General features: G+C 36.9%; 1 long non-coding RNA gene across 6 annotated transcripts in view; it reads left to right on the forward strand.

The window, feature by feature from the left end:
• The window catches only part of LOC122158137, a 62507-nt gene extending 46382 nt beyond the window's left edge, over positions 1–16125 (forward strand). For 3 of the 6 annotated variants that reach the window (XR_006168141.1, XR_006168140.1, XR_006168143.1), the window contains 6 exons: positions 5056–5132; positions 6357–6441; positions 10840–11776; positions 12836–12960; positions 13340–13414; positions 14054–16125. This is a non-coding gene — a long non-coding RNA (uncharacterized LOC122158137). The remainder of the gene's footprint in view (positions 1–5055; positions 5133–6356; positions 6442–10839; positions 11777–12835; positions 12961–13339; positions 13415–14053) is intronic. The other 3 variants (XR_006168144.1, XR_006168145.1, XR_006168142.1) reach the window with 3 other exon arrangements.
• Positions 16126–17432: the final 1307 nt, after the last annotated feature.

Here is a 17432-nt window from a genome sequence, read left to right on the forward strand (position 1 = left end):
CTCTTCATATTTATTTCAGAGTTTGCTTTGCCTCATATGTATTACTCATGCATTACTCAGATCTTTCAAGCTGCATTTAGAAGAGAATTTGGAGCTAATCTAAATATACAAAATATTATTTTACAAAAACTAAGTTATCTGAAATACAGAAAAAGCAAGATATGGTTTTACCAAGATAGGGCACTGGTAGATTTCTTAGATAAAGGAGCAAGATTTTTATGTATTAAACTAAATTAATTGGCTTTTTGATCGCTACAGATGAGGATTTGAGACTTGCTATATATTATCTCTCATAGTCTGACCTAATTCATGAATTGGGAGTGGGAGACCAACTTCCTTGCCTTCAAATCCTGAGGAGTTTCAGAAGTTAAGAGTCAGCTTCTCACTGTACCAGTCTAAAAGAACAGACATACGAGAAAAAACTTCAATAGTACAACAAGCTCTGCTCAAAGAAGTTCACCCAGCAGGCAATTCAGTGCTTTGGCTTTTGTTAAAAAGTAAGCAGAATTAATTCACTGTTGCCAGAGAAGATGACAAAGTGCATGGTGCATGCATGCACAGCTCTTGTTTTTATCCAAGTCCATTACAACCCCAAGAATGTTATAACTTCCCTTTCCTTCCTCTCCCAAGTTGGAATGGTTTTGGATGATTTTGTGATGTAGTTTAGGGATATCCCTGAGATCAAGCATCTAGTGTAAAAAATAATAAATTATAAGCACTTTAAAAACTTTCAAGCATTAGTTTATTGGTTCACAGTGGTTTCAAAATGTCAATCAGGCAGGGCTTTTCTAGGACCAATGGGGCTTTGTACCCAGGGCTCTTCTTGCTCTGCAGAGCACAGATGATTTCCCAGAAATATTTATTTCCATTTTCCCATCTATATAAATGTAAACATCAATGTTGATACTCATGTCTAGAATTCAGAATAAAGAAGAGATGAGAAAAGAAAAAAGAAAGTAATGTTAAATTACCAGTCATAGTCATCATTAATTTATCTGAAGTTCATCCCTGGGAAAAAAACAATTAAACTTTTTGCCGTGGTGATTAGAGCAGGAAAGGAAATTCACATTAAATGAGATTTATATTTATGAGATAATATCAACACAAATCAAATCATATTTGATTTCAGTTTCAAAATATTCTTCATAGTGGAAGGCACTACATGCAATTGTTCACTTTGGTACACCAAGCATGTGACAGCACAATTTTTGTCAATAGGGAAAATCACTCTATTTAAGCTTTTCAGCTTTTCTTTGCTACTGTAGAATTTTACTTTCAGTTTTATGTCTGACCAATTAACCTTGCTTCACTACAAGTCCTATTAATCAGAAATATATGCATTTGTGCTTAATTTCCATACAGCATCTGTTTGACCTTCATTATATTTTGGAGAGGGGAAGAAAAAAAGAAAGATGAAATGAAATAATGTTTCGAGACTAATTTATTAAGACATGAAATGAAATAATGTTTCTAGACTAATTTATTAAGACATAATATTATTACTTTTTCTTCTTTTAAAGAAATAATATCCTTACTAGCAGTTTTTTGTCAATCACAGATAAATGTTATTTGCTATTCCAATGCCCGTTTGCCATGAAATCTAAGGATAGCATTTGAAGCAGAAAAATAAGCCCTAAAAACAAATAAGCTAGTGTTTAATACAGATTTGGTAACGTTCATGCAAAAGAAATACTCATTCTCAAAGTTCATGAGTCACTAGAAAATAGATTTCAAACTATTATATTGATGTATTAATTTGAAACTCTATAACAGTGTGGAGTTTTAGCAGGGTTTAAGAAAAGACAGTGAAGACCGAGAATTCAGTCTTGCTCATGGTCCCTTCAGAGATGTACAGATTTCATCAAATTTATTTTGTCAGTCTTTTGGTAAGTAGTTGGCATAGGAGTCCAGCTATCAATCACTAGATCTTCTTTAGTTTAGATATAAATAGCATAGGTGAAGGTTTAGGGTTGTTTATGAAGAATCCACACAATCTTTTTTTAATCTGTTACTGACAGATGGAAATACCACAGCATTTTTTCAGGGCAAATTCGATGCCTGTTGTTGCCTACAGCTTAGAGTATAAAGTGCTAGCCAACTGGTCAAAATGCAAGAAAACAGCATTTTCATTAAATACTTCAGCCCTGATATGAGAAGAAAGGTAGGCGGTAGCCTACAGTGCCATCCTTGAATGTCAAGGTGTTGAGCTGGGTCTCTTCTCCCTAGCAGATGCCTCATGTAACTCTTCAAAACATACAATACTTCTGTGCCTTCACTTCATTTTTTTTTCCCTAAAATTACACATCTTTGTTTTTTGTCCTCCTCATTAGTTTTGTTTTCAGGGAGGTTCTTCAGAGCAAGAGGCTCCATTACATGTCTACATGTGGGGAGATGATCCAGCGGATGGCCTCCCATTCAGCTGCTCTCTCACTCCTCTTCCTCATGAGGGCATGTGGGGGCAGAAATAGGATGAAAAAGCTTGTGGCATAGATAAAGACAAGGAAATTACTAGTTACTGTCCAGCAATTATTTACCAATTTGTCACTTGGAGAAAATTAATTTTTTGCCAATTGAAAGAGCTTTGGCTTTTTTGAGAAACAAAAATTGAAGACAGATCTCCCCCCACATCCTTTCCCACTTCATTCCTAATTCCTGTTTCAATGAATGTAAGGTGCGATGGGTCCACAACAGTTCCTTTCTGCCTCTCCTTCCTCCTCACACTGTTCTCTTGCTCCAGCATGGGCTTCTTCAAAGCAGGTTCATGCTTTGCCTTGGAGCACTTCATTATCCTCCTTTTTCTCTGACCTCAGCCTTCACCCCACTGCTTCTTATTTTTTTTCCCTCCTATGCCTGCCTTTTGCAGTGTTTTTGCCCTTTCTTTTATACATTTTCCCTGAGACACCACCAAAAAGCCATGTGAGCTCTGGGACCTTGGTGATGTCTGCAAGGGCAGCTGCTGGTCCGTCTCTTGTCCACAGGGTGTATTCTGTGATCACTTCTGGTTCTAATGCGAGGGAGCAGGTTGATATACAATGTCACTATTTCCAACCTCAGATATTCAGCAAATGTTTTTTTTTTTTCCCCAAATGCTTTTCAATGGCAAATATAGATACCTTTTTGTTTGTATTTTGACCTCCAAGCCTTGAATCTTTTTCCAAACACGTAGTCAAGAAACTCACTTTTCAAAAGTCACAAGAGTTGAGTTTCTTATGAGAGTCTGGTTCAATCCAAGGCGAGAAACCTAAATTTATGAAAAATAATATTGCAACTGTCGTGCTGGCTGATGTCCTCTACTTTTACAAGAGAACAATAGAAAATCAATTACACTGACAACCCCCTTTGTGGGGTAAAACTGTGTTGGTTTCCCAACAGACATAACAGATGTTTATTGAAGACTGATTTCTGAAGGTAAGGAAATTAGTCATCTTTTCAAGAATATTATATTTATATTATACATTCATTTCCTCAGCTACATATTGCAATCCTTCTTCATTTCCAATAGTGTTAGGCTTTACCACAGAGACAACTGCTTTGTGTCGGGACTAAAACCACTACTTTTTTTGCTTATGAACTAGCAAGAGTGTGCAGATGGTGACACTCACCAAAATTCTCAGCAAATTGACATTGCATCAGGTGAAAAACATTTGTCCTGTTCCTTACCCCACTGTACCACCCTTCTCTGTCTCATATTTGTACATCAAGAAAAACATACAATATTTGGTATTAAAACTTACTTTTGTAGAATGTTGTAGCAGCACACATTTTTAGAGAAGTATTCTGCCAGGTCAGGGAAGGATTTATTTTCTGAATGCTGAATACATATTTAAAAGCTGATAATAGCACATGACAGTACCAAAAACGTTATATAACTTCTTGAGTGTCTATTAAAAAGTAGAGGCTTGCCATTAAAAAAAAAAAAAAAAAAAAAAAAAAGCCTGTGAGATTCCCACCATCTGGATGGAGTCTTTTTTCTTCCCAGATGAATTAGTTGTCAAGGGAGGAATTATTTTAGGCATCAAGTAACCCCTGATTGTGAGTGACAGACTAACACAAGAGCAGATGCAAGGTTACTGCTGCCTATCCATTATGTGGAAAGGAGACCCATGCATGTCCTACTTACTGTGCATACTGACTTGGGTTATTAAAAGAGTAACTAGAGGTGGGTCAGACCCAGAAGATAGCTCATACCGCTCACAACAGATGTTCTTTCACAAGAGAGAAAACAAACACTGGATACTTTCTGGGGATACTGTAGAAGGAGGGGTCTTTACTACTTTCAGCAAGTCACTAGTACAGATTCTCAACAGAAGCACAAATCAACTTTTTCAAAGAACAGTTGTTTGGTAAGCTTTCCTAGAGCCTGAATTCTGCAGAAATCATGCTTTGGGATAACAAAATCTCCCATTCATAACAGCATCATGATAAAGCCATATAAACAGAATGACTGCTAACATTTTGAATATAAACTAAGATAGAAATCATTTTTTTATCATCTCCTATTTCAGCTAATGAAAGTCTCTTTATTTACATAAATATGGATCTCTGTAAATCCCCCTGTCCTCGTAGGCACCACTAGTCTATTATGGGAATGTTTAGTAGCATCTACTCAGTAACATTATATTTATAGATTTATTTAATGCAAACTATTTCCAGATAGACAATGAAAGAGACACTACTATAGTAGAACTGTATGAAATGCTGTATAGAATTTTTTTGGCATCTTACCTTAATTCACTATGAATTGAAAACTCAAATCCTGTCCATCCAAATATTTACCATGTTTTTAGGAGAATGTTTAGATTGGTCTCACATCTCAACCAGCTCTTTGATTTAGTGGACCCAACGTAAGCTAAATCTAAAAATTCAAATTGTTCTGGTGGGCTGTGAAGCATCTTACAATCTGAAAAGGAAATAATATCTGCAAGCAATAAACATTGCAAGCCACTACCCCCAGATTCTTCCACTCTGTTATAAAGAGAGCAGGGATCCAAACAAACGGATATATGAAATAAATGTGTGCTAATTACAATTGCTATTTGTTCGTTTTCTCTTTAGAGACCGTGATGAAACACGAGAGGACTGCAGACTGTTCCAGCTGAGAATAAAGAAATAAAAAACAGTGCCATCTTGTGGTAAGTAAAATACTATGACGAGGGAAAATCGATTTTTAGCATACAGTCAAAACTATTAGAGTAAGGCTTTCTAGAATGGGAGTTGGTGCCTTTTTCCTCCCCTGGCTTGACTTCTTTGATGAGCTTATTAGTTCTGCTGTTAAGAAAAACAGTAGTGTCCAGTTCTGTCAACAAGACATGATTAGTAGCCGCAGTATTTTGACTTTAAGTGAACATATTTGCTTCTAAATCCTGATTGTATTATCCTATTTTACACCCATCCGTAATCCATGTATTTGAAGTACTGAAGCAGGACATGAATCAATGCTTATGCTCATTATCTCACTGCTGAAATGCCATAAAGCTGAAACTGCAGCTCAGGATGACTGTATAGCACAAAGTATCACCCCTTGGGAAAGTCATTTTCAAGAAACAAGGTGTATTTTCTGAAAACAGGCTCTCTGAAGTTATGCAGTCTGCTCAGGCAGGTATGTACTGATGGAAATGATATCAAGAGTGCCAAAACACAGCAGTACCTTGCTCCAATTGCTGATATCGCAGTATGACTGGAAATAAACCTGGAGCTTTATCAGGCACAGTGACTTTAGTGAAATACTTCTAAGGCCTAAGTAAGGCTGTTGAAATCAGCAGGATCTTTTGTCTTTGACCTAAATGGGCCAAGACTAGGGTACACATACTTCTAACTTTATCCAATATTTTCTGGTTTACACCATGGGATTTTTTCTTAAATCATGTGATCTGTTTACCACTTCAGTTAGTAGCAATAACATAATAAAAGCTTGATAAGTATTTCAGGAGCCATGAACTGTCTGGTACAGTATCTTCCAGTGAGTAATACATACTCAGATCTTACTCCATTAATTTGTTCTACTTGATTAGTTTAGAGATAAGAAAAGAATTCTACAGTTTTTGTTATTAAAAATTCCTTTCAAGTACCCATACAGGAAAACCTGGATTTCTTGAGATTTGTCAATAGTATTTATTGGGGGGGGGGAGTTGAAAAGAAGGACATGTTCTGTGGAATTTTCCAAAGTTCGGATTAAGGCTTTTTGTTGTTTTTTTTTTTTTTTTTTTTTTTTTTTAATTTTTAATTATCCTTGAGGTTAACATAATTAATTCCTGGTCCTTAGCCAAAGGTATTAGAATTAAAAGATTTGCATGTCTTTATCTAAAGTATGTTATTCATCCTAAGCAATAAACATAACTCTTTGCCATAAATGTTAGGCCTACAGTATTCTGAGCATTGCCAAGAGGAAAGAGGAAAATCTTTTACACTAAGAAAAAAATACAGATAACTTCTGGTCAAACAGTGAGTAACCTTATTTCAATTCAGATTCGTGTTTTGAGTATGCAGACTTTGGTTTTATCATATGACTGAAACAAATATCTCTTCCTTTTGTAATAGCACGTTTTAAGAGTGGTCTACCATTTTTATTGGACTTATCTCATTCTGCTACTACTGAAGAGGTTTGGGAGCTCATATATTCATCATCTGTCAAAATAATCTCCACAGTATCTTAGATTCAGACAAATGAATTGTCCAAAATGAGAATTTTTTTTTCTGAAAATGAAGATCAAATAATTTATTCTCTTTTAGTGTTATTTTACATACAGAAATAAATATGTAATTCTATCTAATTTTTTAACTGTAAATAGTGGGAAAATAAAAGAGCAGTTTAATGTCCCAGAATATACAGCACTTAATTTGCTGTGCTGAGATTTTCTGAAGTGTGATTTGTAATACCGTAGCACATTAAAAGCAACAGGTTGCACTTACCACTGCAAATCATTGAGCTCTAATGGTTCAACACATGGTCTGTGAAAGACCTACTGAGACTCAAGAACAATGTGTGTTGAAATCTATTAGCAGACGGCACCTCATCACTTTTGGTTAGAGTGCTCAGATTATCATAGTAACTGTTTAAGACAAGGAAATGAGTCTGTAAGTCCCCCTAATGTCTCTTTATACATACTGTCTCATCTGATTGACAAACATTTATCTACTTGCTAGAGGAAGTTCAGGGGATATACTCCTAATCAATGCCCGAGCAATTCCCATGTGTTCCCATGTGATCTCAGGGCGTACAACACATATAATGCAAAGGAAGTGAAGAGTATGTTGAGCTATGATTGCACTCAGTAGGTATCCATCTTTATCCAGCAGCATTTTCCCAAGCACTTTGAAGTGTTTCTGGGAGGTAAAGAACAAATTGTCTGGTTACCTTTAAACATGGTGGTATTTTCCAAAGGCTAGAACAAGCCATACTTTTCTCCTAGATACTTCCCACTGACTGAAGTAAGGAGAAGCCGTGATTTTAGCTGATAGGAATAAAATCATACACTAAAACACAGGGCTTAGCTGAAGGAGCATCAGGCTGCTGCTTTTTATAAATACCAGAAATGAATCATTATTTTATTATTTTCTATCTTTGTGCTGCAAATATTCCCCAGGCCTAAGTCGCAAGAGAAGAATTTATGTTCTCGATTCTGACAGGTATTTGTTCACTGACACTAAAAAAAATACCCGTTCATAACATCACTGGAGGAATTCATGTTAGACTGTGACCAAAGCAGGTGCGTGTATTGGCGTACATGGGCCAATGCACTGATTAAGAACATTTTTAGTCACATTTTGGTCATAATTGTCCAGTAGGTGGTGTTATGAGTCACAGGAACTGGACGTTTCTCAGGAAAACTGAAGTGATTTATATACTAATAGCAGCTCAGGGCGGTGTTGGAGAACAAGGAGGATAAATAGTTTGTTGAACTTAACAGCACAGAACTGTTTGATTAACAAAATTTGTTCATATGTATACACAAGATGTCCAGTTAATAATATGGGTGGAGTGAATTACTTGTTGTCAAAAACTCATAGTCTGCTAATTTTTGCTTGTTTTTAAAACTGATTATCTGCCATAAATCTGTATAAAAGGTATGAACTGGACCTGTGCCATCTCCAGACTACTTAGAATTACTGCTTCTAACATTGGGAAACAATCCTGAATTAAACAGTTAAAATTAAGGTTATTCAAATCTAAGAATGTGTTCTGTTAACATCACTTGTAAGAAATTGCAGGATCTGCAGATATGATACAAAACCAGTAGGCATTGTTGGAATTCTGCATTCTTGATATATGAGAATCTAGGAAGAAAGAAATGCATGGGGAAAAAAAAAAAAAAAAAAAAAAAAAAAAAAAAAAAAGGGCTCCAGTCACAGGTGAAAACAGGCTTAGGTTTCTCTCCAACCCGCTTTGAGAAACCAGCACTCCATAGGGCACCATTCTGCTGGACAGAGTTGCCTGATCACATCACTCTTTGGCCCCAACCCCATTTTATAGCTGTAACATCCATTCATCAGTTCATTGGCTGCCTAACTCAAGGTTTACATTTCCCAGTTATAATAAATATGTGTAAAGAGTCTGAGATCAGTTGTGCAGGCCTTTGGAAGAACCATTCTCACTGTAGCACAATGACTATTTCGGACGGAAAGAAAGCTAAGTGAACAGAAAAGCTGGACTATATATATTTTTCACTTCTTTTTTTTTTCTTCTTTTTTTTTTTCTGAGGGCTGCCCTAACAGCTGTAATTTTGTCTGTTGTGCTCTCTGTTTTTTGCTAACATGGTTATATTCTGCTAAAAAGATCTTAACAATTACCAGCCTAGGGAGATTGCATTTGCATTATTTTTTTTTTCTGGTAAGTAGATGTAAAAAAGCAGAGCCGTAGAGCCTTGAAACCTGTCTCTTCCTTTGCTTACTTTACATTAACCAGGCCCCGTGTAAAATACATGGTAGAGCATACACAAAAATCCAAATTTCTCACACTCTAGGTGAGATCCTGAATCATTATTTGCTATCAGAAGACGTAAGATCTCACCCTGTGAATTTTGAATTTTTCCTTGAATAATGTTGCAGTTTCATCTTTTTGTCTTGGTAGCTAGAGTACCATACATGGAAGTCAGAGATGTGGGTTTGAGCCCTCTTAAAAGCATACAAAACCTAAAGCTAGGCTTCATGCATCTAGGATGTATGTCCTAATCCTGTGTTCATGATTATGCATATCTTCTTTTCAAAAGGCAGGGAAAAGTTTTGTTTGTTTCCAGAAGAACCCTCACAGCAAATTATTTAGAATTCCTTAACTGCTCTGGAACCCAGAAAATATCCCAAGGGGACGTGTAGCTGCTGTTAACAAGTGTAATTTATCAGTACAGACTCTTTAGATATCACATACTGTCTTCTATAGCCAAGTAATAAAATGAAGAATGTAGGCTGTTCTTCAGGTCCAACATTTAGTTAAACTGGAAATATTAAATCAATCACATATAAACAATGACTATTTTTGAGCACAAGGCAACAGCCTAAATAGTACAAACCATTTGGTGACGTGCAGCAGAAGTTACAAGTCTGGAAATAACCTTTTTTCCAAGGTTGGAAAACTACTATAGGAAAAGTGAACAAAAGAGATAACCTTTTGTGTAGGTAAGGAGTTCAGAGTTACATGATTGTTATTCCTTAATTGCTGTAGCTGGTACATGAATTACCCAGTCTCTAGGCTCTCTAAGACATGCCTCTTTTCCTTGTTAAAGAGGAGCAGTCATATTGCTAATCACCTGCTCACTGAAACAGAAATTATATCAGATAGGTCAGGAATAGAAAGAAGGTAAATGTATTATAAACAGAATTATTGGAAAAAAAAAAAAAAAACAAAAGCGGCTATTCATCAATTATAAACTTCAGATTGTAGGATTTATCTTGCATTTGCCTTTCACCACCTGTCACAGATTCGACAGCTTATCATAATTATCTTGTTTATTACTGATAACCCAGGTGAGTAACATGTGAGAGGGCGAATTCTGGGAGTACAATACAGAGAAACGTTGTGAGCAACAATTTATTGGGATTAATGAGTGAAGAGATATGATATGAGGGAATGTTGCAGCACTGTTGAAAATAGTCATGAAGAGAAGGACAACAGAGATGATTGAAAGTGTTTAAAAATTAATTATTGATTATTTGTAAATATTCCTCCATATATTTAGATAAACTTAGGAACACATACAACTTCTCTTTAAATAAAAAAAAAGAAAAAAGGAAAGAAACATGATCTAACATATTTGCCACAGGATATTTCAGAAGAATTTTTGAAAAGAAACAAGAAGCTGGCATTTGAGACTTTATATTCATTCATAGCTCAGATTTCTGTTCATTTTGGGTGTGCAGATGGGGGACGAATACCTGATTCCATTGTCTAGCAGCCAGACTTTCAAGCTGAGAAATTCTCAGGAACTTTTGAACCAATTCAGCATGGATATGCATGAAAGTGTATTTAGAGTGCCTGAGGAGCTGATGCCTTGGCACAACACCCATGTCAAGTACCAGTATAGCAAATTCAGTGGAACAGACTCAAAAATGTTAGCATTTTCTTACTGCAATTGTTTCATTCACTTTTGCTCTAGGCACCTTTCTTTGCAGTCTAAACAAAACTGCCAGGGATTAGGTTGAATCAACTGGCTGCTAATATTTTAATCTTTTTGCAGCTCATTGACCATAGCTGAACTAAGCGCTGGTCAAGTGCCATGTCACTAGTTCAGTGGAATTCAGACTTTGGCACTCTGAAAAAGGCAACAGATGTGCTTTAATGATTATCTAATAACTTGTATTTTTTTCAGTTTGCTGTGCTAATGAAATCTAATCTCATTGACCCAACAGAGAAAACCATAACAGAAGAACATTAATGGCAAGACAAAGGACCTGAACAATACCACACTTTGGCCAGAGTACAGAAATCAAAGCTCTACAAAATGTACTGGGAGCAACAGGCAGGTTGATATCCTTTCCATGAGCAATAGGTGGCTTAGATGAGAAACGGTATTGCACACGTATGATTAGATTGCCAAACAAGATGACAGAATGTTTTCTTCGGCATTACATGGCTAAAATGACTTTATCATTTTGTACTATACTGCCTTAAGCAATAACCTGAGCATGAGATCTGTGCAGATATATCTAGGCTTAAAGTCTGGAAATCCTAGCTGAATCAAAAAGTCTTCACGACTATTTATCTCCAGAGTTTATGTTCTGTATCGTTTTACTAGTGATTCCTCTTTCCCAGCTGTGTGTCTTCTGCCTTATCCAGACAGAACTAGATCTAGTTACCCCTTTCTGGAAACCTCTGTAATGTATTCTTTGTGATATCCAAATTATATCATTGGTGACATTAATGGCAAATGGGACCCATTAGAAGGCGTCACAAGTGAGTTGTCAGATGTTGAGGCCATGACTTCTCCCTATCTCTCCAGATGACAGTGAGTAAATATTTTGAGGTAAGGGATTTAGATAGAAGTCTTTGATCTTCTTGTGTGCGCTGCAGAAGCTTCTGAACTCAAACAGAGATGGGCAGACATCAATCATGCTAACAGACAGCTGTCACAAGAAGCAATGCCACTTATAATTGGAAGTACAATCCTTCTTCGAGTGCTGAAATCTGGCTAAGAAGATGAAAATGTTCTTCCTGTCTTCTGCTGAGCTTCAAGGGAAAGGGAAGAGGGAATTCAACTTGCTGGCATCATCCCCAGGCAATTTTATTGACTGTGTGGCTGTCAAAGGGGACTGACCGAAAGATCAGAGATGACCTGATTGACCGGATGTAGGTTGTTGTTTTAGTTTTAGCTTCTGTGAATCCTATGTGCTTTTGGAGTCACCAGAGATAAGATGAGGAAAAATACACAGGAGGGAAACGACCTACCTTGTTGGACATAACAATCACTCCAGCAGGAAGTTTTGTTGATGTGAAGTCAGAAACTTTTAACCCCATTCAGTAAAGCTTTTGGCCTATGCAATTTAATGGAAATTCTGTGTCACTAGCCAAACAGCTACGAAACCTTTGTGATAACTTTGGCAAATGAAGATACATTTTCCTCTTCCTGTGATCAGCAAGGCAGCGAGTAGGCAGCTCTAGTCACTAGAGCAGGCACAAGGCTTTTTACATTTCTCTGCAGAGGAAGTTTATTAATTTACTATGCCAAAACCATCGTGGTCATGCAACAGTAAAACATCTTTTGCTTTAAGTTTGGTCCTTGAATGAATAGGCTCTTGGAGCACTGGGTTTAACAAATTCTCTTCGTGTTTTTCTGTCAACCTGTATTTTTTCTGTCAAACTCTGATTTCCCATCTCTGTGGCTTTGAAGCTTATCCCTGATAAAAGACAGCACTTATGTCAAAATATACTAATGTCATTTTGACACAGAAGTGCACAGCCTGGAAGCCATTTCGCTTGGCAGAATTATCTCCTTTGGCAGCCTCACCACAGCTGAGCTGAGCTGCTGGGCACTCATGTGTGTTTGTCCCCCTCTTTTTGTCAGAGGTAAATCCTTGGGACTTTCATCAGCTCACATGAGATAAACAGTAATGCAAATAATGCTGAAAAAACTTGCTAGTCTGAGACTGTTTTCTGGGAAACAGTTTCTTGTTAGTTTTGGGGGTTTAATTCAGCACACTAGGATAATTGAGGGAAATGAGTAACGATGCCAGACAGTGTTTGCTTCTTCTCCTGCTGCTTCAGAATGAAGTTTTTAGTGAATGAAAGTGATAAATAACTTGAAATTATTCCTTTCTGAATAACTGTCATGCTCATGATTGCATCTTATCACTTTGATAATTACTCTAGATTGTACTCACATATGAATACCAGCTTTTTACTTTCAAGGGAAGAATGATCTTAGGAACTGGACTTCGGATCTGAGCTCTCTCTTCTACATCTGACAGAAGAAGCCAAAAATCTTTCTACTGTCACCTCTCAGCTGTAGCTCACAGTAGGCAGTACAATTCAGTGTAAGTGCAAATCAAACAACATTTTTGCAAGGTATTTGCCTGTCTCTTGTTACACAATTTGTTTGGAATCACTTCCAAAAAGTAGTTTGGCCTTTGTATGAAGTGATAGCATCTCCATTTCAGCTGTTCAGCAAAGCAAGCTTGTGCCTACACCCTATACTTAAGCCAGTTTAATCACTGAATGCTGTACCTACATTTCACGTAGACCACCTGAGTGATCATAGCTAAATGATGCATAGTATGTGCTTTAGAAAAATTCCCATATTTGCCTATGATTTTGTTTTAATCTCTACCAAAAAAAAAAAAAAAAGAAAAAAAAAGAAAAAGGAAAATATGCTTTCCTGCTTTCCTTCTATCACTGTCTGTATTTTCTTTTTAGACCATAGGTCTCTGGGCATAATGCCCCTTGGTGGAACTGGCCGTTCCATACCTGGCACTGCCCTGATCTCCCTAGGTAAGGCTGGCTAGCTATTTTCATCTTATTTTTCTTGTGTAGTGCTAAAACTTCCATTTTTCATGATCTGGTGCTGCATTTGTATTATTGAGTTCAGTGGAAAAACAAAGCACATACGGGAGTAAATAAGATAACTGGCATTTCACTTGAAAATATGTGCTACATAGGACTTATTGTCTACAAAAACAGATCTGAAGGGCTTCAAGCTGATACCTAAAGTCAGTGAACATTACTGGTATTGACCTCCCTGTCTCAGCATTAAGGCGTAAAATGTAGATAATGATAAATAGATAAATGTAGTGATAGATAAATGTAATGATAGATAAATGTAAAAGATAACATGATTTATCTGCTCATAAAGATTTTGTAAATATATACATATTCATGTCTGTGTTGCACATAGCTGTTGTAATGACAAGCACCATAAAAATGCATGAGGATTATGCATCAGACTTTGAATAATTACACAGTTAAATAAAGCCTCAGTAAAAACTGTAAGGAAAACACTGTCCTACAGAGCTGGTTTTAAAGCTGAGATCTTTTTGCACATTGAGTAAAGTAGATGTAGGAGTAATTGCCACACATGACAAATTTTTTACAGGAAAGGATGAATATTACGAATATTCTTTATTTTTTCAGATCTCAAGTCAAAGTCAGAAGCACGGAGAGTTCCCTGATGCTCCAAGTGCAAATATCTACTGACGTTCTAGAAACTGTGTGTTTTAACCTGCTTGATATCATAGCAATGAATTGTTCATAAAAAATACTGCTTTCTGCTAGCATTAGACCTAGGATTAAAGTTGAATTAATTCCTTTTTTGAACTCAGTATGAACTTCAGACCCAAGATGAAATATCTTATTGTGTCTGTATGAAGATATGAGGAATGCAAAGAAGCTCAAGGCAAGTGAAGTAAATTTTGAGCTATTGAGGTAAATAGAAAAGCTGCTGTAACTACACTAGAGTCAGAATTCCCTAGCATGTGACGAAGTGGCATGTTTTAATATTTGTGCTAAACAATGACAACCAACATATCAGGTCATCTTTATGAGAAAGCAGCGTGGCTGAGAAGGCCATTAAAATGAAATCAAGGCTTGAAATAATCACTGAATAACTTTCTATTGGAAGATGAAAGTACTATCACAACTAAGAAAAAAATACTAACAATTAGTAATTTTACAAAGTGTCACATTACTCAGAATTTATTAACTCAGAGCAATTAAGACAACAAATCTGTCACTGCCTCATGCATTTGTGGTGGAGTTCCTTATAAGAAGTCTCTTCTTTTTTAAATCGATGAACTTTGTTCAGTGATTCCTGGCACTAGGTGCATCATTACAAATATTTCTAAAATGAGGAAGATCCTTGTCTAGATGAGAGCTGAAAGCAAATAGCTGAAACAAGAAAGCAGTTGCAACATCTCAATACAGCATTCTTATTATGGCAATTTATATTAAAATGTCACTTAGAGAACCACAAAGGCCTCCTCATATTCCCAAACTGTACCCTGTACCTGTCTGTCTGCCTTGCCTTCATCTGCATCAAATAATGAGTGATGTTTCACTTGAAAATCTTTAGAGCAATGAATCAAAACACCTGTAATAGAAAACAGAAATAAAGTATTTCCCACAAGTTATGAGAAGTTTTTGCAAGGGAGAAATTGGCTAAGGAGTCTTTTTCTAGCTTTAACTGCTAGAATGATTTTGGAAAGTAGGACTGTGTGCTGAGTGGTAGGTACATATTTTTGCCTACCATAGGCAAATTGAAGAGATACAGTATTTATCATTTTATTGACACGTTGACAAATAACAAAGTCTACAGGGTTTTCTTTCTCCTGAAGACTTTATACTACAGCCCAATCATTTATGTGTGCCAATATACTTTACAACTCTACTGTGAAGTTGGCTGTGAAAAGAGTATCAAAGTATTGGGGTTAGTGCAAAGCGGTGATTTAAAACAAGAGAGAGAGAATGGAGCTTTCAAATCTTCTTCAGATTATATCCATTAAATCTGATTGCAAAGAAGAGGTTCAAAGAAAACAATTTTAATCAGACTACTGGGGCTGAGAACACCTTTCTTAAAAAAAAAAAGAATACATGGAGTCTTAATTTTCTTCAAAGGAAGGGTCAATTAAAATAAATACTTTTAATTCTTTACAGCAACCTTTTTCTGTTGGATTAACTTCAATTAATCCTTCATCTTCTAAGTTGCATTGGCACAAAAATCTAATGTCTTTATTTTCAGAGGAACATTGCAAAACTCTATCATGTGTCCTTGTGCAAAGAACTTGAAGGATCTCATACACACAGAGTGAGAGCACCAAAACCAACTTTCATGAATTACATAGTTTTTTTTTTACAAGTATGGTCACTCCTCAGAATTTTCCAGAGTTACTTTCTTTGTGATTCTCTCTGAGCCTGGCTCTATCAGTCCAATAACCAGTTTACTCATAGCAGTGAACAAAACACATAATCCACTGCTTCTTTGGAAAATGAACTCTGGATGTACATCACTACTGAACCTCTGTTACGTATAAAGCAGGCTGTGTAAACAAAATCCCAGCGATTACATTTCACCCACCACCTTTCTTAAAATAAAGAGTACAATTTTGAACAGTCGGTTCAGAGAGAAACAACAGGGTGAGGAGAGCTATCTTCCTTCTTCTTCAATGGGAATGTTTGCTTCAGTTCAGACTCAGCAGGCCGAAAGACAAGAAAGGTGTTTCTGCCTAGGGGGAGGCCAACAACAAGAAGCGAGATGATATAGCAGTATGCTTCTGCAGCAGCACAAAGCCTCATGGTTGAGTGGGATCTTGCAGGGAAACTTGTAGAAAGTGCACCCAACTCATTAAACCTGAGAGCAGGGAGGTCTGTTTCTTGTGTTGCACTGGTTGTTACAACAGCTGGCTAAATTCAACTGCAGTTGTAGTGGACAGCAGCAGTTGGGGGCCTAGCTTGTTGTCTGGTCATGAGGGACCCCTACTATAAGCTGTCATCACTCATCTAATGAGCCTGAAACAAGAACAAAGACTCCTTGGCCATACTTGCTATCTTTAGAAGAGGTGGCATGAACCCACAACTACTGTGTGTGGCAAGACCAGTTGTAGCTGAGCTCTGAGTACCGATGACAGAGGGTCGGGATCAATTTGCATGCTTAATCCCAGGCTCAAGTGGGCAGGCACTGTGGCTTCCCAGTGCACAGGCACATGTGCACTTCTTCTGCTTTAAGCTTTAAAAGTACTCGGAACTCTCTGAAGCCCTGGTATCCAAACCAGATTAAAGCATCCAGCAGCTTGATTTTTAGAAGTCTGTCCTTTGTGTGGCCATTTTTTCTCATTCTGCTTATCAATTGTTCACTTTTATACTAAGATAAAACCTAAGACTAAACAAAGACTGTTTATAAATGCCATGGGTTGACCTCAACTGTGTATGATCAACTGATAATAAACATATTACAGTATCAACAGCTGCATAAGGATTTAAGAATACGAAGTCCTCAGCAATAAAAACTACTGAATAACATCCATATTTGTATCTCCACTCATAGCCTCCTGACATATCAGCTAGATTTTTCTTGTGAGATTTTTGATTGCAGAAATTGCAGTTTGGTTGTTGTGATCAATGTCTGGCCCGCTGTTTGTCTGCGTGCCATGATGCCTGGGTGATTAGCCAGGTTTCAGGGTTACCCGAGTATTTTTGTAAACAGACTCCAGACCGTAAGACCTCTTTGCAGAAACAGGGAACCAAGGGATTTTAAGGAATATTTTGAGGAAGAAGGGCACAGTAAGTCAGAGGAATTGTGGTATCCTTAAAGTTTCTTCATTTAGAGATACTCCTAGTTTGTCTTATATGGAATCTGAGCCCTGGTTATTGGGGACTGAGAAAATGGGTAAAAAGTTGCCATAAACCATTTTATGTTCTTAAGATTTCACTAGTGAGAGTTCTGCATACTCTTTGGGTGGCTTATGTGTAAAACTGGTTTCCATGCCAACTAATGAGCCCTCTTCCTAAATTGTGCACA

Source organism: Centrocercus urophasianus, unplaced genomic scaffold (genome assembly GCF_019232065.1).
Source record: "Centrocercus urophasianus isolate 14NV4802_14NV808 unplaced genomic scaffold, USGS_Curo_1.0 seq_14, whole genome shotgun sequence".
In the NCBI taxonomy this organism is placed as follows: Eukaryota; Metazoa; Chordata; class Aves; order Galliformes; family Phasianidae; genus Centrocercus; species Centrocercus urophasianus.